The 23,531-nt window shown below is 38.4% G+C and overlaps 1 protein-coding gene across 8 annotated transcripts in view; it reads left to right on the top strand.

Moving 5' to 3' along the window:
- ERC2 (ELKS/RAB6-interacting/CAST family member 2) overlaps positions 1-23,531 on the top strand; it is an 833,583-nt gene that overhangs the window by 739,575 nt on the left and 70,477 nt on the right. For all 8 annotated transcript variants that reach the window (XM_078853606.1, XM_078853612.1, XM_078853608.1 and 5 more), the window contains one exon: positions 21,739-21,928. The gene's annotated coding sequence lies outside the window, so the exon portion shown is untranslated. The remainder of the gene's footprint in view (positions 1-21,738; positions 21,929-23,531) is intronic.

Raw genomic sequence — 23,531 nt, forward strand, 5'->3', positions numbered from 1 at the left:
TTAGTTGCACCAGCTTTGTTGTTGGGGTGTCGTTTTTGATTTCTCAGCTAGAATAATGGGACTTTGTAGATTTTTGACTATCAGAAAAGTCAATGAGACATTTTGACAATGAATTATCACACTTTGTATAATATTGTTACGTCACATTTTTCCAAGCAGATTTTCAGCTGTCACAGCTAATATGCATGAACAAAGATCATCTTCATTTTTTTACTTTATAAGTACAGCAATATGGACTTTCCTTCCTAATTTTAACATTAAAGGGGAAACAACTGAAGGTACTTGAGAATATTACTGTAAAGTGTGTCTCTGTGTGTATTTTACATAAGAACAGCCATAAACTGGGTCAGATCTATGGTCCATCTCGCCTAGCATCCTGTCTTCTGACAGTGGTCAGTGCCAGATGCTTCAGAGGAAATGGAACAATGGAATTTCAAGTGATTCATCCCCTGTCGTCCAGTACCAGCTTCTGGCAGTTGGAGATTGAGAGACATCCAGAGCAATGGGGTTGCACCCCTGACCATATTGGCTAATAGCCATTGATGGACATATGCTCCATGAACTTATCTAATTATTATGAATATTATAGCCAGGTGTGGTAGAACTGCCTATTATTAAGGTTGTCTGACACTTTCCATTATAAGAACCCATTTCAGTTACTTATATCTTTTCCATTTATCTTTTAAATCACTTCGGCTGAAGTTTTTCTTGCCAGGTATCTGCCTCAGCCTGATTGACTTTGGAAAATTTCAGCCAAAACAGTGTAGCCATTTCCAAGAACAAGGCTAAGGAAAAATACATTGTCTTGCCCAATGTAAAATATTCTGGAGACCTTTTATTTGAAAAATATTTAGCATCTCTATGCTTTAGAGCAAGAGTTTAAAACTTGGCAACAGAGCGGTCTTAGTATCAGAGAGATTTCTTTTGGCATTCCTGTGAAAATCTACTATTTGGCCAAATTATAAATATGTGAAAAATTACAGTTCACATATGCTCAGCAGAGACTTAGATTTTTATCAGCTCCATTCCCTCCAGATTTCAGAGTAGCAGCCGTGTTAGTCTGTATCTGCAAAAAGAAAAGGAGTACTTGTGGCACCTTAGAGACTAACAAATTTATTTGAGCATAAGCTTCCGTGAGCTACAGCTCACTTCATTGGATGCATGTAGTGGAAAATACAGTGGGGAGATTTTGTATACACAGAGAACATGAAACAATGGGTGTTACCATACAGACTGTAACAAGAGTGATCAGGTAGGGTGAGTTATTACCTGCAGGAGAGTGGGGGGGGGGACGGGGGACATTTTGTAGTGATAATCAAGGTGGACCATTTCCAGCAGTTGACAAGAACGTGTGTGGAACAGTGTGGAGGGAGGAAATAAACATGGGGAAATAGTTTTACTTTGTGTAATGACACATCCACTCCCAGTCTTTATTCAAGCCTAAGTTAATTGTATCCAGTTTGCAAATTAATTCCAATTCAGCAGTCTCTCATTGGAGTCTGTTTTTGAAATTTTTTTGCTGAAGAATTGCCACTTTTAGGTCTGTAATCGAGTGACCAAAGAGATTGAAGTATTCTCCGACTGGTTTTTGAATGTTATAATTCTTGACATCTGATTTGTGTTCATTTATTCTTTTACATAGAGACTGTCCAGTTTGGCCAATATACATGGCAGAGGGGCATTGCTGGCACATGATGGCATATATCACATTGGTAGATGTGCAGGTGAATGAGCCTCTGATAGTGTGGCTGATGTGATTAGGCCCTATGATGGTGTCTCCTGAATAGATATGTGGGCACAGTTGGCAACGGGCTTTGTTGCAAGGATAAGTTCCTGGGTTAGTGGTTCTGTTGTGTGGTTGCTGGTGAGTATTTGCTTCAGGTTCGGGGGCTGTCTGTAAGCAAGGACTGGCCTGTCTCCCAAGATCTGTGAGAGTGACGGGTCGTCGTTCAGGATAGGTTGTAGATCCTTGATGATGCATTGGAGAGGTTTTAGTTGGGGGCTGAAGGTGATGGCTGGTGGTGTTCTGTTATTTTCTTTGTCGGGCCTGTCCTGTAGTAGGTAACTCCTGGGTACTCTTCTGGCTCTGTCAATCTGTTTCTTCACTTCAGCAGGTGGGTATTGTAGTTGTAAGTTCCCTCCAGAGTCCTTCCACCCTGAGCATGGTCCAGCCCAGGACTGAGCAGGACTTTCTCTGCAATGACAGCTCTGGGGTGCTGCAGGCCGTACCAGATCCAGGCACAGGAACTGAGAGCAGGAGGTGCCTGATCTGAATGCAGGGAGGACAAAGGTCAGATCTGCGGGAGAGGAGTATATTGGGACAAAGAGCCTGGTGGAAAGGAGACTGGAAATGGCATCACAGCATACTTAAGGCACAGACTATTGCCTGAGCACCAGACACTGGACCCATCCCTGCTGCATCCCCGGGAGCAGAAACAAGAGTGTTTAGGTTCGGTGCAACAGGCCTGGGACAATGAACAGATGGTACCAGCCACATCCTCATCATCTCCAGACAATAACTTGGCACTGGATCAGTCAGTTTACACTCCACGAGGCTACAACATGTTCAAAGACCTCAAGAGGCAGGTAACCATGGCCTTGGGGATACTTACTGAAGTGGTGTGGGATGCACAACACTAACTCCTCCATATCCTATACTCGTCAGTACCAGAACACAGCAATCAACAAGAGCTGTTGGAGCCCACAAAAGCCTTTGGCAGACAATGGCATCATTGGCACAGACATAAAAAATGGACAAACAGAGACAGTACCAGCTCCTGGCTACTTGATGTGAACTATTTTATTTACATCCAGTACCAGGGACCCTCATGGTAATGTTGGCCAATGAGAAAACAAATCAGGGTCACCAGAAGTTGACTTCCCAGGACAAGAAGATGAAGCATCTTATCATGGCAGCTGCTACTGTTCTTCCAGTGCAGGCTGCCTGAATCCTCAAGCCACGGGCAGAGATCCTCAAGAAAAAAGCCCAGGGGGTGTATGTTTACCTTTGAGTCACACCACTCTGCTTCAGCACCAGTCAGGTAGCAGATTTGACTCCGTGCCTGAGGACAACTTACCATTCATTCTACAATCCTTCCTTTCCTCTTTTTTTGACAACTGTCTAGCTCGCTTCCAACAAGCCTGGTTGAGCATCATCTCAGAGTGTGAGGTATTGAAGATGGTCCAAAGAGTCTATATCATCCAGTTCCTCTCTCTACCCGTGCAACCAACCTCCCTCCCCATGCCTGTTCAAGGACTCCTCCCACAAGTGTCTGCTTTGACAAGAAATTCAGTTCCTTCATGCTCTGGGCACTATTGAGGATGTTTCCCTTCAGCAAAGAGGAATGGGGTTCCATTTGAGGTCCTGTACCATCCCTAAGAAGACATGGAGCCTCTGGCCAATACTAGACCTCAGAGGCCTGATCATCTGTGTCAACAAGCTCAAGTTCAAGATGGTCTTCCTTGCATCCATCATCCCCACCCTAGACCAGAAAGACCGACATGCAGCCCCCACATTATAGGCGGCATACTTTCACATCATGATACACTCAGTACACAAGTGCTTCCTGAGGTTTGTATTAGACAACAATCACTACTAATCACTACTAGTATTGGGTTTTCCTCTTTGGGCTCTCTTTGGCCCCCCACTTATTTTAAAGTGCCTTGCAATGGTGGTGGCTTACCTCAGAAGGACAGGCACCCAGGTATTCCCATACTTGGATGAATGGCTGGTCAGGGATGCCTCAGAATCTCAGGTCCCTAGTCAATGTCATGCCCACTTTCCACAGGACCTGCTGCTGAACAAGAAGAATTGCACATTAATGCCTGTGAGGAAGATAGAATCATAGAATATCAGGGTTGGAAGGGACCTCAGGAGGTCATCTAGTCCAACCCAGAATTGATTGAGGCTGTACTTGACACAGAAGTGGTGACCGCCTACCTACCACTCAACAGATTCCACCCCCTGAAACAATTTTGTTCCTGCCTCAAGCTTCTGGGTCTTATGGCAGCATGCAGATACATTTATTACCTCATGTGCAAGACTCTACTTCTGGTGACTTCAGTCTATCACCTGACAAAATACCACCTAGACAAGGCAGTACATCTCCCTCCAGTAGTTCTCAGACACTAGATTGATGAAAAGACCCTGACAACATTCACAAGAGGGTTCCATACAACTCCAGTTCACAAGGATGTTCCATACTGCTTCAGTTCATGGATAAGGGGCTAACATAGAGGGATCTCATGATGCAGGATTTGTGGTTACTGACAGAAAGAGCCTTACACATCAGTAAGGCCTTCCTTCCAGACATTTATGGCTGGACAATCATGGCAATGTTGGACAATATGGCAGCAGTCTGCTACCTAAAAAGGCAGGGAGGGGCCAGAGTGTAGTCCTTGTGTCAGGAGGCTGTCTGCCTATGGGAATTTACCATATGACACAGCATTATTCTATTAGTGGTCCACCTCCTGAGGGTGGACAAGGTGAAAGCAGACAGCCTGAGTAGTCAGCAATCATGAGTGATTGATGCACCAGCAGATCCTCCAGGACATCTTCCAATAATGAGGGGTTCTGTACATTGACTTTTTTGTGACAGTGGAGAACAGGAAGTCTCACCACTTCTGTTTGTAGGGGAAGGTCACAGTCTGGGCTCTCTTTCAGAAGCATTTCTCTTTCCGTGGACAGATGGGCTATTCTGTGTGTTCCCTCCCATTCCCCTACTTCAGCGCTACAGAAAATCAGGCAGGAGAAAGACAAAATAATCTTCATTGCCCCAGCAGAGCCAAGGCAAACATGGTTCAGAGAGTCCCATGATCACTCTTTAGCACCGTCAATCAATCTCTCCTTGATACCCAACCTTCTAGTTCAGAATGAGCTCAGCCTTGCGCCTGAGCTCCCTCCACTTCGCAGCATGGATGCTCACTGGCCGACACCAGCAGAGAGGGCTTATTCCTGAGACATCTGTCAGATACTTATTAGTAACAGGAAAGACTCCATTAGGTGTACTGCCTCTCTAAACAGACAAGGGTCATAAGCTGGGCAAAACAGCACAGGATATCCCCTTGAGTACCTGTTGCTCCTGAAGCATTACAGCCACTCACTGAGGGTCCATCAGGTGGCCATTTCAGTGATTCACCCAGTGATTGACCAAGCCCAAGTTTTTTCCCAGCTCATGGCAAAGAGGTTCCTGAGGGATATATTGAGTCTGTACATGCATGTCAGGGATCTAGCTCTAATGTGGGACCTCAGCCTGGTCCTCTCAAAACTGGTGACTGCTCCCTTTGAACCTATAGCTACATGATCACAGCCCTATCTGTCCATGAAAGAGGCTTTTATCTGGGCAATCAGATCTGCCGGAAGAGTTGGAGAGCTACAGGCTCTGATGGCAGAGCCATGTTACGTAGTCATCCACAAGCACCAAATATCCATTAGATCTCAACCCAGATTACTTCTTCAGGTGGTGTCAAAATTCCACATCAATGAGGCCATCCACCTACCTGTGTTCTTCCCCAAGCCTTACTGTGGGAGAGTGAAATAAAGGCTTCAGATGCTGGATGTGCGCAGAGCTATATAGTTCTACCTGGACAGGACAAAACCCTTCCAGAAATCTTTCAGGCTATTTCTGGCTTACATAGAGAGAATCAATGGACAGGCTATATCTACACAGAGGACATTGAACTGGATTGCCCAATGCATCAGGACATGCTACCAGTTAGAGGGCTAGCAGCCACCTAGCAGAATATGATCCCACTCCATCAGGACATAGTCCACCTCTGTGGCCTCTCTGGCAAACCTGTCAATCTGGGATATTTGCTGAGCACCAACCTGGTCATCTGTACACACATTCATGAAGCACTACAGATTGGTGCAAAGGACCAGGGACGATGCAAGCTTTGAAAGATCTGTGTTACAGAACATATTTACAGAGACTCCTCATACTCGGTCCTAAGGAGGGAGTCACCAACTGTGGAGTATGTATACAGACTAGTACTGAAGAAGAGGAAGTTACTATACAGTAACTGAGATGTGTAGTCCATATACATATTTTGTGACCTACTCCCCATCTTCACTACTTCAGGGTCCTGATGCCCTGGGCTCTTGTTGGAGGTGAAGGAAATGGATATGGCAGGGTGGATCTGCCCTTTATACCCTCTCAAAGTGCATGAGAAGAGGGTAAGTCTTGATATGCACTCACCAACTGGAATATGTATATGGAGTACACATCTCAAAGAACATCAGTTACTGTACAGGTAAATAACCTCTTTTTCCTTTGTGATGTTAGTCAAGTCACTTAAACCAAACTTTTCACAAGTGTTCACTAATTGTGTGAGCCTCAATTTCTGGGTGACTAACTTGAGACTCTAGGGCTTGATTTGCAGAAGTGCTAAGCACTCACAACTGTACCTGAAGTTAATGTGAGCTATGCTTGAATATATGAAATGCTATATATGCTATATAATGCCTGAAAAATCAGTTCTAAGTGTTTCAAATTGAGCACCCCAAATTAGTAAATACTTTGAGCTTAATCTTTCAGTGCCTCAGCTCCCCAACTGTAAAATGAGGAAAATACCACCTTTATCTCATAGGGGTGTTGTGAAAATAAATGTATTAATATTTGTGTAGCATTCACATACCATAGTGATGAGCACCATAGGAAAATGATGAGGAAATTAATAATTTTGTCTTTAGAGCAGCGTTTCAATATATTGAATAGTAAATAAGGCATGGAGCCACAACTGAACAACTATGAGAAAACAATATTGAACAGAACTTTGTCCATTTTGTGCACTGAATGAGGCATGGGTCCTGTAGAAAATAGTGTGTTCATGTAATTGAAGACAGTACCATAAATACATACAAGGGGACTACATTAAGGTTACACAGGCAACCTTAATTCTGGCATTTTAACATAATGTTAATTTAACATTTTTTTGTATGTAATAATATATACATGTTCAGGAGACTATGTAGGAAACTGATACAAATTAGTTTTGTATACTTTTAGGAAAAAATTATCTGTGTTTTACTGACAGTTGGCCTTTAATCATAGTGAAATATATTAAATCTGGGTGACAGGAAGGGGGATCAGTTTCCCAATACCTTTGTTATCAGCAGGTATTTACTTGTTGATTGGTATGTGAGGCTGAAAGTATGATGACTGATTTGGTGAAAAGATAAAATCTGCAATTTAAATTTCAATGTTAATCTTAAACAAATAGTTTTATAGCAGCCTTTCTTCTGTCATTTCACTTATAACTATAATTAGAATTTTTGATCAATTTCATTCTTTTGAAAAAACACAACTTCCTTAAGTGAACTTTATCTATACACTTAAAGGTCAAGCAATTTATAGATATCTTTTTTACTATAAGAACTAAATTTGTAAACATTGACTTCTAACTATTATAAAGTCATTGAAGCAAAAAAGCAATCAAAGTAAATAGCATGAATTGGTTTAAGAGACAGCTAGACATTTTTATGAAGAGAGAGAGCATCGAAGAATACAGTGACAGGGATGTGGGGTTCAAATAAACTTAAAGGGGACAGGCTTGTTGGTACAAATGGCCTTTTCCTGTCCAGCAGTTTCTTGTGCCCTTATGAGATAAAATAGTTTAAAGGGTAATAAAGCACTGTCAAAATATTTGATATGTCCTGTAGCTAGTTATTTTGAGCCAATAAAGTATCTTAATTGACCTAAACGACAACAGTTCAGGTATAAATATATAGAATTTACGGCCTGAGAAAGCAAAATACCATGCATCAGCTATCAGTTTACAAAGTGATAGTTGTCAGATTTCATGTAGGGATTTTATTTGATGGGAACTGGTTAGCAAATTTGTGCTTTATAACATGTGCAAAACTGAATGAAATTTAAGAATTAAATTTCATGATTTTGGTTAGGAACTGGAGGCGGAGTTCTTGAATAAAAAAGAGTCACCCTGTCGCAAATTCACAACTCCTATAATTTGCAAACAGTTTTTGCATTATTTGCATTGTAAAAATTTAAGCTTCCAAAATCCCTAAGTTGAATACGCAGGTGCATGCAAGGAATAAAACATTTTAAATTGCATATTGTATGGCTAGACGATTAGGGGTGTGTGAATATTTATTCCATAAACTGGCACGAATATGTTTGTTGTTGGTCTAGAAAAAGTGAAATCTTTTAAAAACATTTTTACATGAATGTTTTGCAAACATTTCCTCAATAACTCTGGAAAGTGTGACACTTTATAAATCTCTCTCTCTCCTCTTATTTGCAGTACAAATAATAGTCCTCATCCTGAATACCCTAAGGAGACAATGGGAATCTTGACTGATTAAGGAGTTCAGCATTGAAGCCAACATGAAAATCAAAGTTATATTTGAAGGGCTAGATATAACCCCCATTAAACTCATAGAGTTTAATGCCAGAAGGGACCACTAGATCACCTAGTCTGACCTCCTGTATATCACCAGCACCCCCTCACTAAACTCAGGAATGGAGATGAGACCCATAGAAGACTAGACTATCGTGTGTCACAGGCAGAGAATAGAAGGGACCATGGTGCAATGGCAGAGAAATGATTAAATGAGATATACCCAGATAATAAGTCAATGGAAGTTGGATTCACTTTAAATAGAACTTCCTAGCTAAAATTACAGCTAACGCAGATTCTTGGGCCACTGTTAGGGAGACAAGTGTGTACCCTTAATCTAAATCTTGATGTAAATCTAGTCAAATCACAAGTTGTTGGGGGCAGGGACCTTCTTTCTCTTTCTGTATTTCTTTGCAAAGCATCATGGACAGCTACAGTGCTGCAGGAGCAATAAATAATTTATTATGTGCTACCGCCATCTTTAAACATTGTCAAATTAGAAATAAAATAGAAAAATCGGTGATGCTGAGTTCAGATTCCTCAGGAAGAATTAAGCAAATGAGTAATCACCTAATGATTTATTTTAAACAGGAAGGTACGTTTGAATAAAGTAGTCTTTGAGTGGAAGAATGAAAGATAGTGTAAGGTTGCCTAACAAAGCTTCAAAGTCAGATTGTCATTTTTTTCTGGCGGTGAAGTGCTCACATTATCTTTTTAATGTTGAAATCTGTTCAAGTCAGTAAAATTTCTTTAATGAACTTGAGGGCAAGTCTTCAAAGAAACTTGCAATTGAACCTGGGGAAAGGCCAATGTCTTTGAACTATGGACAAGAACTTTATCCTAGATTACTTGATCTTTTAGTTTACCCTGTTTTGTAATCTAGTAACAAAGATCTAAACTTCAGGAGTACCCCTCTACTGCAGTGAAAGACCAGGCTAAATCTAATATGTTGTTATATACAAGTTCATCACTTCCCTTAGCTATGGTCATTTAAAAATAGGAGGGCTGCTAGCATGGTAGTTTATTTTGCATTGTGACCATATATGTCTTTATCCTTCCATATGACCAGTCAGGGAATCATTTAATATTACATTTTCTTTAGATTTGTTACTACTTTGTAATTTGAAAACAAAAATTCATTTTTGTTTTCATTTTATCTTACTTTTCACTTTACTTCCATCCAGTTCAACCTTTCATCACCCAAATGTGGAACAATGTGACTTCAAATGTGGAAGAAATAACAAAATCTGGAACAAATTATGAAATTATGGAGCAGGCAAATGCAGAAATGTATGGAAATAAGCACATGAATGGACAGGCTCTGATGCACATGAAGTCTGTTATGAAGGACATATTATTTTTAGTTTGAACTTCTGCTTTTAAATTTCACTGTAATGTGATATAGTGTTTGTTTTGTTTAGTACTTGAAGAACTTTTGGTGTTAACCGTATTCTTTTCTACAGAAATCCCTTTGAATTTTAGAATTCGTACTCTTTCCAGGTTACAATAAGAAAAATGTGGAAGAGATTCTAATAGAAAAACAACACTCAGTTTTGCAGCTGACAATCACAATGCCTCTATTGCTGCTTTTATTTTATTAAGTGGAACAGGTCAATTTAATAGAAGAGCTGGATATATTCCTTCCCTGGTGAAAATAAAATAAAGAACTGGTAGAATTTGAGCGATCCATCACCTCTCTTTTTTTAAAACATTTTGTGTAGTGTCTTTTAAGATCCATGTCATTTGTATATTCATCTAGGAAAAAAAGAAATGTTGCTACTTAAATGGGAATGGAGAATATGCTTTATTTAAAAAAAAACCCACTGGAATATGGACTTCTTTGCAGATATACAAATTTAATTCTGATTTTTCATTTCATGTATCATTTTGATTTTACTCTTCTCCATTTGCATGCCTACTATTCCTCATTTATCTACAATGACAATTAAGGTAAAAGATACTGTAGCACATAGGAAAAATCAGGTGAAAACAGATAGTTCATAGAAAAACTGAATTTTTCAACAGAGAGCTGTGGCAATGGAGAAAAATGGTGTAAAAATATGGTTCACTGAATGAAAATGATCGAAAAACATTTACTTTCACACAAGTCTTCATTCAACTTTTATAATAAAAATTATAGTTTGCACAAATTCTGTTCTTTTGGGGTAAAATCCTGGCCTTATTAATGTCAATGGAAATTTTGCCATTGATTTGAATGGGGCCAAGTTTTCTTCCTTGGTTTTTAGGTAATAGGCTCAAATGTTCTTTTATGCTACTCTTTTCTTACATTTCATACGAATTTATAATCTTTATAAAGCAAAAGGAAAACTGGAATTTTTCTGAAAAATTAGGTTAGTGGCCACTCTGCAGATACTATATTGCTGAAGTCAAATACCATACAAAAAGTTAGTTGAGCTAATGGGCTGGTTCCGGCAGAGCATACGTTTTGAATCTGGGGTTTCTTAGTTATTGAGGGTATAGGATTCTGAATGCTTTTATCCTTTTATTGGTGAATGCACTAAAGTGCATGCAGACAGAGAATGTTAAAGTGGCAGTCAGATAAACTTGTTAAAGCAGTGGGAGTTTTTCCTTTCTTTCTACGTGACTTTATCATCACAGTGGAGTTAAAAGGCAATTAGCCCTTCAGCTCTTTTCTGGCCAGTTTATTGGCATTTTACACACAACTGTTGAATAGACAGTGCCATATTAAAAATTCCAGCAAAGCTAGCCTGGGGATAACAGACTCTAAATTTCAGGTTAATTTAAGTTTCCTTAAGAGGAACTGTTGCCAAAAAGCTCAAGTAAAATAATTTAAATACAGTACCTGTGCTCCATGTACTCATAGTTGATGGAAAATTGTAGTAGTCTTGCTACATGCTGTGTTACATTTCCAGGGAAATATTTTCATAAAGAGTGTTTGATGAAAAGTTTATTCCTTTACTAATAACAGGGTACCCACTGTGTTACTTAAGGCAGTGAGCGTAGTGGGCAGAACTAGACATTTTTTTCATAGTAACAATGATCATACTTTACATTGCTGTACTTTTCATCTGAGGATCTCAGAGCACGTTAAAACATGGGTTACTTGAACCTGTCAATATCCCAGTGAGGTAGGTATTGTTATATCCATATTACAAAACTGAAGCAGAGAGTTTGAAAAAGACACCCTGAACTCAAAATTCATCCCAAAATTTAGATTTTGTGTCAATTTTTGTTTTTAAGAAGGCAAATGGAAATATTTCCAGGTTTATTTTTAATTTCAACGTTAACAGTTGTTTTTAAACAAATAAACATTCCATTTGAAGTATTTAGAGCCCCAGTTCTTGAGAACCTAAAAGTGAAACTAGCTCCATTATTACTCGTAAACCAAGAAAAGAGAAACAAATAAGTAATGAGAAAAAGTACAAGTAGAAATGGTGATAAATAAATTGGAGTTTTAAAACTATTCAGGTTTAATAATCTCATGCTCCCAATGAAGTATACAACAGAACTTCCATTTTCTTTAATGGATGCGTCATTGGGCCACTAAAGATATATTAACAGGTTTCAGAGTAACAGCCGTGTTAGTCTGTATTCGCAAAAAGAAAAGGAGTACTTGTGGCACCTTAGAGACTGACCAATTTATTTGAGCATAAGCTTTCATGAGCTACAGCTCACTTCATTGGATGCAGTGAGCTGTAGCTCACGAAAGCTTATGCTCAAATACATTGGTTAGTCTCTCAGGTGCTACAAGTACTCCTTTTCTTTTTTTAAAGATATATTAATTACTTATGTGAACAAATGTATTTGATTAAAACTTTGAAGCTGATTCTGATCTCATTGACACTAATGTAAACAAGGAGGATCTCCACTGAAGTCAATGGACTATCATCAGTGAAAAATAGATACAAGCAAAGACAGAAATAGGCCCATTATTTTTAGATGACTATCTATTTAAGTAACTTGCCTGAGGTCATATAGGCCTAAACCAATGTCCACTTAAGTCAATGGAAAGACTCACATTGACTTCAGTAGCCCTTGGTGCAGACCATATTGAGTCAGCAAGAGAGTCTTTGGGTTTAGAGAACTCAAAGGTCTTATTCCCCCACTTTTGTTAGATCGGCCTCTCAGGATAGATTCCCAAGTTTACACAAAGAGAATAAGTAAGTGTCATAAACATACAGATATGGGTAGCATAAAACCCCTCCTTTAGCTGTAAAGGGTTAAGAAGCTCAGATAACCTGGTTGGCACCTGACCAAAAGGACCAATAAGGGGAGAAGATACTTTCAAATCTGTGGGGGAAGGTTTTTGTTTTGGACTGTTGTTCTCTCAGGAGACAAAGAGAGAGACCAAGCAAGTAATCTAGCTCCTACTGAACAATACATCTAAACTTACAGAAATAGTAAGTAATAGCAAGGAAATGTGCTAGAGTATCTTTTGTTTTAGCTTGTGAATTTTCCCTAGGCTAAGAGGGAGGTTTTTTCCTGTTTATTTATTTATTTATTTATTTATTTAGGTAACTTTAAAGTTTTGCCTAGAGGGGAATCCTCTATGTTTTAAATCTGATTACCCTGTAAAATTACCTTCCATCCTGATTTTACAGAGGTACTTCTATTTTGTTTTTATAATAAAGTTCTGTTTTTAAGAACCTGATCGGTTTTTAGTGTCCTAAAAACCCAAGGGGCTGCTCTGGGCTCACCTTGTTAACCTATTTGGTTGGTAGATTATTCCCAAGCCTCTCCAGGAAAGGGGGTGAAGGAACTTGAGGGGATATTTTAGGGAAACAGGAACTCCAAGTGGTCCTTTTCCTGAATCTTTATCTAACTCACTTGGTGATGGCAGCAGTACCCATCCAGGGACAAGGAAGGACTTGTGCCTTGGGGAAGTTGCTAAATGTACTCTCCGTGTCACAGGGGAAATATTCAGGTCAGTTCATTTATGGTCATGAGGTGCTCAGATATTGTGATGATGAGCAGCACTGAAAAGTCTGTGAAGCAATTCATAATAAATAAAGGCTGGATTTGGATGGTGTGCAGTTAATAAAGTATAGGGACACACATTAAAAGATTAGATTAATAAGAAATATTTTATAGATTGAACAGATGCCCTATTCCCTTAGCACTGTCCAGCCTTTTCACTGAATGAGGCACGGATCCTGTGTAGATAATAGCATGTTATCGTGTAGTTAAGGACTGGAACAGGGTTATCATAATGCATATACCCAAGGGAGCAGAATTAAGGTTCCACGAGCAAGCTTAAACCGGGCATTGCATAAATTTCAAGTGCTTGACTTTGCAACCAAAATATTTTTCTTTTAATATGCTTTTAATGTATGTGATACTGGGGCTACGTCTCCACTTGGAGCTAGGGGTGTGAGTCCCGGCTCACATAGACATATTCATGATACCTTTCATTGAGATAGCATGCTAAAAATAGTTGTGTAGTCACAGTAGCATAAATAGCAGTGAGCGACGGCACAGGCTAGCTGACTCAAGTACATACCCAAGGGGTTCAAGGAGGTTTGTACTTAGAGTAGCTTTCCTGTGTTGCGGCTGCCCATGCTATGACTACACTAATATTTTTAGCATGCTAACTCGATGAGAGTGAGTGCAAGTATGCCTATGTGAGCTGAGAGTTACACCTGTAGGTCCAAGTGTAGACGTAGCCTGGATCTCCTAGATTTGTGGTAACAAAAGTGTTTAAACATGTTTGGAAAAAATAGCTCCATTTTGTGTGTTCAAAACACGCAGTTTAACTGAAAAATGTAGTTTGAATGTATTACAGTTAATGTTTAAGGCATTATTGTATTAGGAGTAAATAAACATACCCTTCACAAAGAGACAACAAATCTTTTCTTGGAAGTTTAGCCCCCCCCCCCCTTTCTTACTTTCTAAACTGAAAAAAGTACTACAGATAACTGCAGCTTTTATTTCCAACCTGACCTTCCATGTTCTGAAAGTAATTTGCCATACTGCTTCTCAAAGTCTGCTCAAGGACTTCCTCAAGCAGAATAATGTGGTTCTTATTAAGTACATCCTAAAAGACCCAGGAGGATTGCATGCAAAGGAAATAAGTCGTAGACACAAATGAATTTCCATTCTCCAGTCAGATATATAATATTGATGACCATGATATATATGTAGGTTATTGTTAAGAAGACAAAGAAAGAGAATTAAAGCAAATGTCTGACAAATTGGCTGTCTTTATATGCAAACATGACAAGTGGTCTATATGGCTAACCAGAAAGAGGAGATGTGGGCTTCAGGCCAGATAGTGATACAGTCAACACATTTGTTTGAATCACATGCTCTCATGTAACTTCTCTTTTAAATAAGGCCTCATTTTAAATTACATCATCAGGAATGACTTAAAAGTTTTACATGAAAAAATGATTGTTTTTCTTTCCTCCAAGTGATGCTTCACTTATATGAAATTTATTTCTTTACCATAGTACCAAGATGTTCTGTTAAAGTGGCACTTCTGGAGTTGATTTTTTTCCCCTTCGCTCTTTCTTTAATGAAATACACTAGATATAACCTATTACCCTGCAAGATCAACTATTTTAATTTTAAGTTTGTGTTTCCTACTGTAATTCTGTTGATGCTGAGGCATATGTCTTTTCTGTATGACTTAAGTATTTTCTCATTAAATGGCAATGAAAGCTGATTGAATAGAGGAATGGACAATAATAACATTAATGTAATGTTTCTTATAATTTGATTTGTAGACCTTTTGGTTCTACTGTATCATGCATAATGTAACTAAATGTAGATTTCAGAGCCTTAGAATGCATTCGGTAGATGAGAACGATTTATACTACACTGACATTGTACAAGTGTAAAAAGGTTAACAGACTTCTATGCACAATCATTACATTTTATTCTTCAGAAATATGTAGAAGCTTTGTTAATCAGGAGTTCTAATATGGCTTTCCTATTAAACTGTTTTAAACCATGAAATCTGATATTTTCACCATGACTAATCCATGAAATTTGTCAACTTTGTCCATGATTTACACAGGCTCTATTTATAAGGAGAACTTATTTTAGTCCTGAGGCATGGAACGTTATTTCTCAGCATGCTTTTAGTATCTTTTTACTAATATGTATAAACAAAGTGTGCACATTCAATATATTATTTCAAGATCAGGAAGTAAAACATGACCAGCACTCAGAGTAGATTCCTCATAGCTAAGTATATGAGTCTTAAGCCATTAAGAAGAAAATAACCTATCATATGAAAGTTGGTAAGAATGGTTGTGATCATAAAGTTTACCTAGAATAATTGGATAACTTGCTTGCAGACTAAAAACATGTGTGATAGTTGTATGCCTTTATGTTTTAGGCTACATACAGAATTAATTGCTGTCAGCATAATGCAGACCAAACAAAAGTAGATTTGCATCAGCTCTTTGTTTAGAAAACAATTGAATGACAGTGAGCATAATTCTGTTTTGCATTTTGAGGGAGGAGGTGGCTAAAGAGCATTCACATACTGTAGCACAATACTATATATGGGAAAAATGAGAATCCTTTATGTAAATGTAATAACATGCAAGTAATACCTTCAAACTGGAAAAAAATCTCTTGTCTCTCGAATGTTAGTCCATTCCAGCTGTCCTCCATCACTTGGTAGGGGAAAAGGTTGGGAAAAGGCCAAAAAGCAAACATTCACAGAACATCCAATTTTTAGCAGAGTTTAATGTCTTAATCAGCTTTTACAGAATTGCTTTGCACCATACATGCTATAAATGTACAATACATTCACATACGTAAGTCGTCACACTCCCTGTAATGATGAAAACAAGATGGCTACTTATTTATGCAACTACTCAATACTGTAGTTGACAGGAAAGCCATATTGACTAGTAGAGTGAGCAAGAGATTAAGCACTTGACTTTTATTCCTAGCTCTGCCAAGAGTTCCAACCCTCTAAACCTGCTATTTACATAGAAAACCTATGCCTTTGCACTGAGGTTTGGTTCTTCTCTGAGTGGCTCCTTCTCCCTTTTAGCATGGTTTATGTTGGATCCATTTACCATGGGGAACTACTTAAGGGTGGTTTCCAAACTGTGGAGAAGAAAATTGGGTAAATTAATGCTAACAAGGATTAAACAGAACCACAGGGGATGCCATCTCTGTAGCTCTTCCAACAACCCTCTCATCCTGAAATCTTGCATCTTGCAGTGTTCCAGACAACCAGAGAAGGGATAGATGATGATGTAGAAGTAGCTGTGGCCTGTGCTGGAATCCCTGGGATCCTTCTGCCTATGGAGGGAATGATAATTTTTCCAAACTTACTTAAGTACCTATTACTTGAGAACTAGAGACATTTACTTCAAGTTGTAAAATACTTTAAAATAGTCACTTTTGAATTATTTGTGAGTGGGGGAAACCATTTGAAATGTGTAAGCAGAATTTTCTCAGTTACCTAGTTCAAAAACATCTAAATGGATTTTCTTCAAGCTTTTCCCAAAAATATTACATTTGGCACGAGACAAAGCATGTGGAATCTCAGCCCCCAAATGGAACATTCTGAGAAAATAGGAGTTTATAAGAAAAGTAAAATTTCATAGAATCATAGAGAAGTTGGAAATGGAAAAGATCTGTCTATTGATCTTCTGTTTTCATATAACACCTTTTATTGTGGTATCTAAGAGCTGTAAGATTATCCAGTTCATCTTTCTGCAAACGCAAAACTGTTCCCTGCAGAACCTTTAAATGTTCATTTCCATGAATACTATAACACAAAATACATGAATAATCAGTAAAAGTTACATAGACACTCTGTTACTGATTCATTCCAGATAACTCAGCCATTTTGGACTAATATTTGCATATATATTCAAATTAATAGACAGGGAATTGTCCAGCAAAAGATTGAAGACATGCTTCTACAGCAGCCAAAGTATCAAAAATGTGTTTGGCTTTATCCCTCTGATGCAGCAGTTTCAGAATATAGTCATACGTATCCCACATTGAGATGATTCTTCTTTGTTCCTGTCTTAAAAATGTAATGCCGTGTTACCCATATACAACATAATCTTCCAAAATGTATATTGCGTTTAGAGAAATCACCCGTAAGTTCTACATCAGTTTCTTTTTCCAAAGCATACATCTATCTGCTAAAAGTGCCCTTGTTTTGCCTGTATTATGTCACTCACGTCTGGAAAGAACTGAATCCTGCTGTTTTAGAAGCTGATTTCCTGCTGCTATTTGGCCAATTGTAGGATTCTGTCCCAATTCCTCTAATTCAGTATTTTTCAATAGCACCGTATTTGGTCTCATTTGCAAATTCTTTTTCTTCCATGTGAGGTTCTCTAAGCTGGGACAACATATATTGATTTCAGAGTTTTAATGTTCTTTTTCAAAAGAGAAGGGACCTTTTCCTCAAAGGAAAGCATAAGGAACAGTCTCCTCAACTCCCCTGGGTAGAATATATATTTATATATATTCTCCTTTGATCTGTTGTCCAAAAGTTTTATGGTACTTTAATATTATATAAATCAGCTACAGTTCATGATTTCCTGCTGAAGTCAGGTTTGCTATCTTCTTAAGTTGTTTTTTCCTGTTATAACTCTCTATTCTGAGTTCATTGATCTTGGTTCCTATTATGTCAAAGGTTAACTGATATCCGTCCAACCTGTCTGTACGCAGCCTTCATTAGTTCTTTCACTGTGGTCAGCCTCTTCTAAGGTGAGAATACAAAGGAAGATGGTGTGTCTGATATAACTGATGCATGACCAAAAATGCTTCTGTAAGGAAATCAGTTTTAGCTATCTTTGCTTTACTTTTTGGCATATGGCAAAGACTTATAGCTACCTTGAATTTGCCAGTAACTGGTTTCTGTAAAAGTATAAATTGATCCCCATACATAGCAAAACGTAAACAGAGCAAATTTAGGGACAGATTGTCTAGTGCTTGGCTCTACAATTAACTCTGTTGAATTCAGAGAGACTACTTGTTGAATTCAGAGAGACTACTTGTGATGTAAGGTACTATTCCTTGAGTAAGGGAATCACAGTCTGGCCCTTAATGAGCTAGAGCATACAGGCATACATGCCTGCTTTTTTTGTCAGTTGGCCTTTCTCTGTTGAGAGACAGCTTTGACCAAAATTACATAGGAATTAGTTTACTGAAAAGTTAAAAATGGTTGATTTATGATGATGATCATCATCATTTTACCATACCACAAAAATGAGGATTTCCTCATGCATCAAGAGGTACTGTATGTGCCTTAAATGTAATTTTTTAAAAACTTATAATGCTGTGTGTACTTCTCAAAAAGGTTAAAGATGGTATTAAAGAATTGATACACACTGAATAATTTAGTTGTATGTATTTCAGTTGTACCAAATTTCTCATGCTGGAAAATATGGTACATTTGAGAGGCCCACTTTTAAACTGTACCATGTTTTCTTGCTTTCGCTGTGATTGCCTCTAATCCACTACTCCTTCCCTTTGCTGACTCACTACTACCAGAAGCCACTCCAACCATTGTCTGGCTATACCAAAAGAAGGACAGGAGACATTTGACATGGGTTTAATGAGGCCGCACCTGTATTATTAGATGTCTGGGACTACCCTGCAGATAAAAGTGTACAGTGCAGGTAACCCCAATGTTTATTCCATAATTACCGGGGGGGAGGGGGCTTTTACCAGCTCCCCCTGTTTTTCCATTCAGGTCCCTCCAGCAAATCCATTCCTGGGACCTTGCCATACCCAGGGGCTTCCCCGGCTCCCCCTCTTTTTCCATCCAGGTCCCTCTAGCAAATCCATTGCTGGAACCTTACCATCCACCCCCCACCCTCGTAGGAGAGTTAAGGTGGGCTATAATAATGGGGGTTGGCTGCCTGCTGTATCAATCATAGGAGTCCCCAACCACCCCCTATTTGCTCCTTTACCGAACACCTTTTAAGTCCTTTTCCAAGCCATTTATCCGGTCACTGGTTGCCTTTCCTATGGAGTACCTGCACTGGACATCCACCCTACACTTAAATAATGAGTTGTGACATATGGCCTACTGCCCTTCATGCCATGCATGAACAGAGCCCACCTGAACTTGCTGTGGGGAAGGCAAAAAAACCCAATTCCACCTAGGCCAATATGGTAGCAAGGGAAAAATTCTGTCCCAGCCCCTCTCAACAAAGGGGCGGCTAGCGTAATGCCCACAGCAGGTCTAGACCAAACCTAGTATTTTACCACCTAAAGGGGAGGAAGGGTCTGTGCCGCCTCAGCCTGCACCACGAAAAAGGGAGGGTTAAGGCACAGGTCTGCCTCTTTTAAGCCCCTCATTCCCAGGAGATGAGTCAGCAACCATACTGACCCTTTTGCAGCAGTTTTTATCTCCTCCCCCACAAGCCATAAAGCAGAGTTCCCGTCATTCAGACAGCCAGACAGCCAAATCCCCCCCCCCCCCCCGGTTAAAAGTGCAGGGTGGTCATTAGCTGATGTGAAATGTCAGCGCAGCATTGCGGGTGGGGATGAGAACAGACCAGTAGTACAGCTACGGCACTGAGAGAATATTTCACCTACTAATAGGTTTTCCTGATGGTGATGGGATACAGAAGTTAGAACAAAGAAGACAAAAAGGGAAAGAAAAAGGTATGAGAGTATAAGTGGAAAAGAGAGAAGAGAAAGAAATGCAGAGCAGACTAAAGGAAAACGGTAGGGAGAAGAGTGTATGATAAGAGAGGAAATTAGGACAGATTAGACGGAAGGGAAATATGGAACCCCCCTACACAGGCAATTACAGTTGGCAGGTACTGTATGTAAGATTTGTCCATAAATAATATGTTAATATTTCTAATTATGGAAGATACATAAGGGAATGAAATAATCATCAAGAGATTTATTTTACAAAATATAAAGTATAAGGATTTGTAAGTGCTTCCATAATATTCATTTGATGAGTTTTGTAGATGTAGTGTACTTTTCTACTTGTACTTTAAAACCTTGTTGTTACGCTTCAAATTGTGAAATCTTCTAAGGTCAACAAGTGAAGTAATTGACCTGCCTCCTGTAGGATAAAAATATGTAAGATAAATTACATAATTAGTTTTAATTACATAATTACAGTGTTTAATGTGTGGGGGTCAAAGGTTACTATTACATTTAGAAGTTATGGCAAAGAACACAAAAATAAGCAACATAGTTTAATTCTGTGTTTCTTTAAGGCTTTATAAAAGGGGTTCAGTATGAGCTATCCTTGACCTTGAACATTGGATGATTATGGCAAATAATATATTGCTGTTATGCCTTGTAGAATCATAGAGACAGCTTTGTAAATGGCTAAGTGCACTTTACCAAAGACTTCATTTAGATTTAAAATATACGAAAGTTAATCAGCAGTGGGAACTCAACTGACAGCAATTTAATTTGATTGGGTAAGGTAATTACGTGATTACCAGTAGTGTTTATATATGCACAAGGATATTTTTATTGGAAAAATCTAATTGCTTTCTTACTAAGAAGAGAAAAAAACAAACAAATTTGTTATCACAGGTTAAGAGGATATCCTTCACTCCTCTATGAAATGGCTTCTTGTTATATATTAGAGAAAAAATGAATTTGTTTTACCTTAGAACATTTGCTGATTTGCAGCAGGATTATATTAAGCTATTTTTTCTAAAATATAAGTAATGCTGTCTTTTTTTTTTCGGGGTGAATCTTATTACTTACTCTGGAATTTGGTGATACCCTAAAGATTTTGTGATGCTGGTCATTCATGATCCCTTTCAATTGTGCAAAATCTGTTGCTTAAATACATCATAGTTTTTCCATCTAGAAAATGAACATTGGCCAAAGCTAAACCTAAGGATCCAGGTTATTAACAGTTATTTGGGTTTCCCATGTTAAAAAAAAAGGCAGTTATTTACTATATCAGAGTTGGAGTTGCCAGCTGACAGAATCAATGTGTTGCACTCTTATGAGACTGGATTTAGAGTTGCCTTCTAGGGCATTGCTGAGTGAAATCTCATTTTATTTACTAAAGTCCTGATGCAAAGCCCATTTAGCGCAATGAATCAATCCCTGATTTTTCATGGTACTGGTGATGCATGCCACTTTTCAGAGTTGCATCAGATGTCATTGAAGAGATACAAGCAGGAAACTAAAGATGACAAGAACAATTTAGCACCTTGTTGACAATTGTTGGACACATCCAATCAGTGGTATTGGGATGCTGGCCAATAAATCCTGACTCTTGAGTTAAATCATTAAGGCAACAGAGTATTAAAAAGGGAAATAAATGAAATGGGCTAATTTACAATATGACAAGTTTGGTCATCTGGATATATTTCTTGTTCTTCAAATACACTATTTCTCCCCATACTTGTTTTTCCCTTATGCATGTTTTAAATAAAATATTACAATTTTGAATGTGTTGTCTTTTTAAACTAGATGATCCAGTCACTGTTGGAGGCACATAGCCATGGCAAATCTCACGCTGTACATTGATCACCTGTCCAACCTTTGCCTAGAGTGTGATCCCCAGTTCCTTCAAGAGATCCATCTTTACCTGTCTATAAAGAGGAGGAGGAAGAGAGAGACATCTGGGATAACCACATATCAAAGATTAACACCAGAGCAGGTTGAATCTTAATTTTATATTGTTTTCTAAATCAGTTGCCAGTACTGATTTTAATATTTGCTGAAGATTTTTCCTTGATGCATATTGTAATGTCAACAGACAGATTGCAGTATGTGACAAGTTTTTACCATCTTAAAAATTTCTTGATTAAACGTCCTACTTACCAAAATTATGCATACATTTTTCACAGGCCCAAAGTGTGAAACTGAATCCCAGGTCAGTCCAGCAAGTATAAAGAAATCAGTTAATGATGATCATGTTTAGTGGTGTCTTTGAACATGTCTCTTGCAAACATGCCTAATACAAAGTCAGAAATGATTTGTGAAGAAGTCCAAAAATATGGAGGTTATGTTATTCTTCTACCATTCTGTGCTTACATAGTTGAATGCAGGATCTTCAACACGTACACTCATTTGCTCCAGGCATATTAAACTTACATTTCTTACCCATTCTTCCTCTTCCATTACCATGAGAACCTTGATATGCACAAAACAGACAGGGTTTCACTTACTATCCTAAGGACTTCCCCTCCAGGAGCCTAGCACAGCCCACACACAATTCTGGAATATGTCCAGCTTTTTTCCTAAGCAGAATGTGAACCAGTGACCTTGTGGGCCTCAGGCAAGAGGGCTGCCTACTGAGCCACCAATACCCAGGCCATCAATAAGTTTTAAATGCCAGTTGCAGACTTCATAGAGATAATGACTTCAGTGTGTAAAGGTTTTGTTGTGGAGACCACAGCCTCACATATGGTGTGATAGAGTAAATATGCTGAAGCCATTTAGATCTGTTGTGTAACTGAACTGTCTTGATATAACAGTATTTGCAGTACATTTCCATTCATGAGATATTATTGAAAGTGACACTGATATATAGGTTTAGGCCGAGAGTGTAGATATTGTACCAAGAAGGTTTAGCAAAAACAGAAATGTTTTCATGAAATTGTTAGAGTGGAAATTTCAATGTAAACAGTTTTTGTTTGGATTTAAACATTCTCCTGCAGGATTTGCAACCCACAAATTGCAATGTTGTGCTAGTGAGCGAGAACCTGAAAGTAAAAATATTTGTAACCGAGAACCAGATACTGAAAGTGATGAGTCAATTTTTATTATGTTTGTTAAATGAAATGCAAAGACTAAACAAATATAAATCTTGAAAGGTTAGATTTAAAAATTATTTCAAATATAACAATCCAAGGCAACATTAGTAACACAGTAAAGAAATTTGTTTGTTTTTTAATATTATTTTTAACCTGAGAATACTCCTTTATCATATGTTCTTGTGTTGTTCGGTTATAATATAAAATTACTCTAGATGAAACCTTAAGGTTTCTGGTCTATTTCTATTTTATTAATGTTCTCCATTTCCAATTTGGTAGTAAAAAATAAATAAAAGGTGTATGAGATTTTAGATAATTCTCATTCATTTAATGTTATTATTAATCATGTTTATTACTAGGGCCCTACCAAATTCACGGGCGTGAAAAACATGTCACGGACTGTGAAATATGGTCTTTTGTGTACTTTTACTCACAGATTTCATGAGAGAGACCAGTGTTACTCAAACCGGGGGTCCTGACACAAAAGGGGGTCGCAAGGCTATT

Source organism: Lepidochelys kempii, chromosome 7, assembly GCF_965140285.1.
Source record: "Lepidochelys kempii isolate rLepKem1 chromosome 7, rLepKem1.hap1, whole genome shotgun sequence".
Classification (NCBI taxonomy): domain Eukaryota; kingdom Metazoa; phylum Chordata; order Testudines; family Cheloniidae; genus Lepidochelys; species Lepidochelys kempii.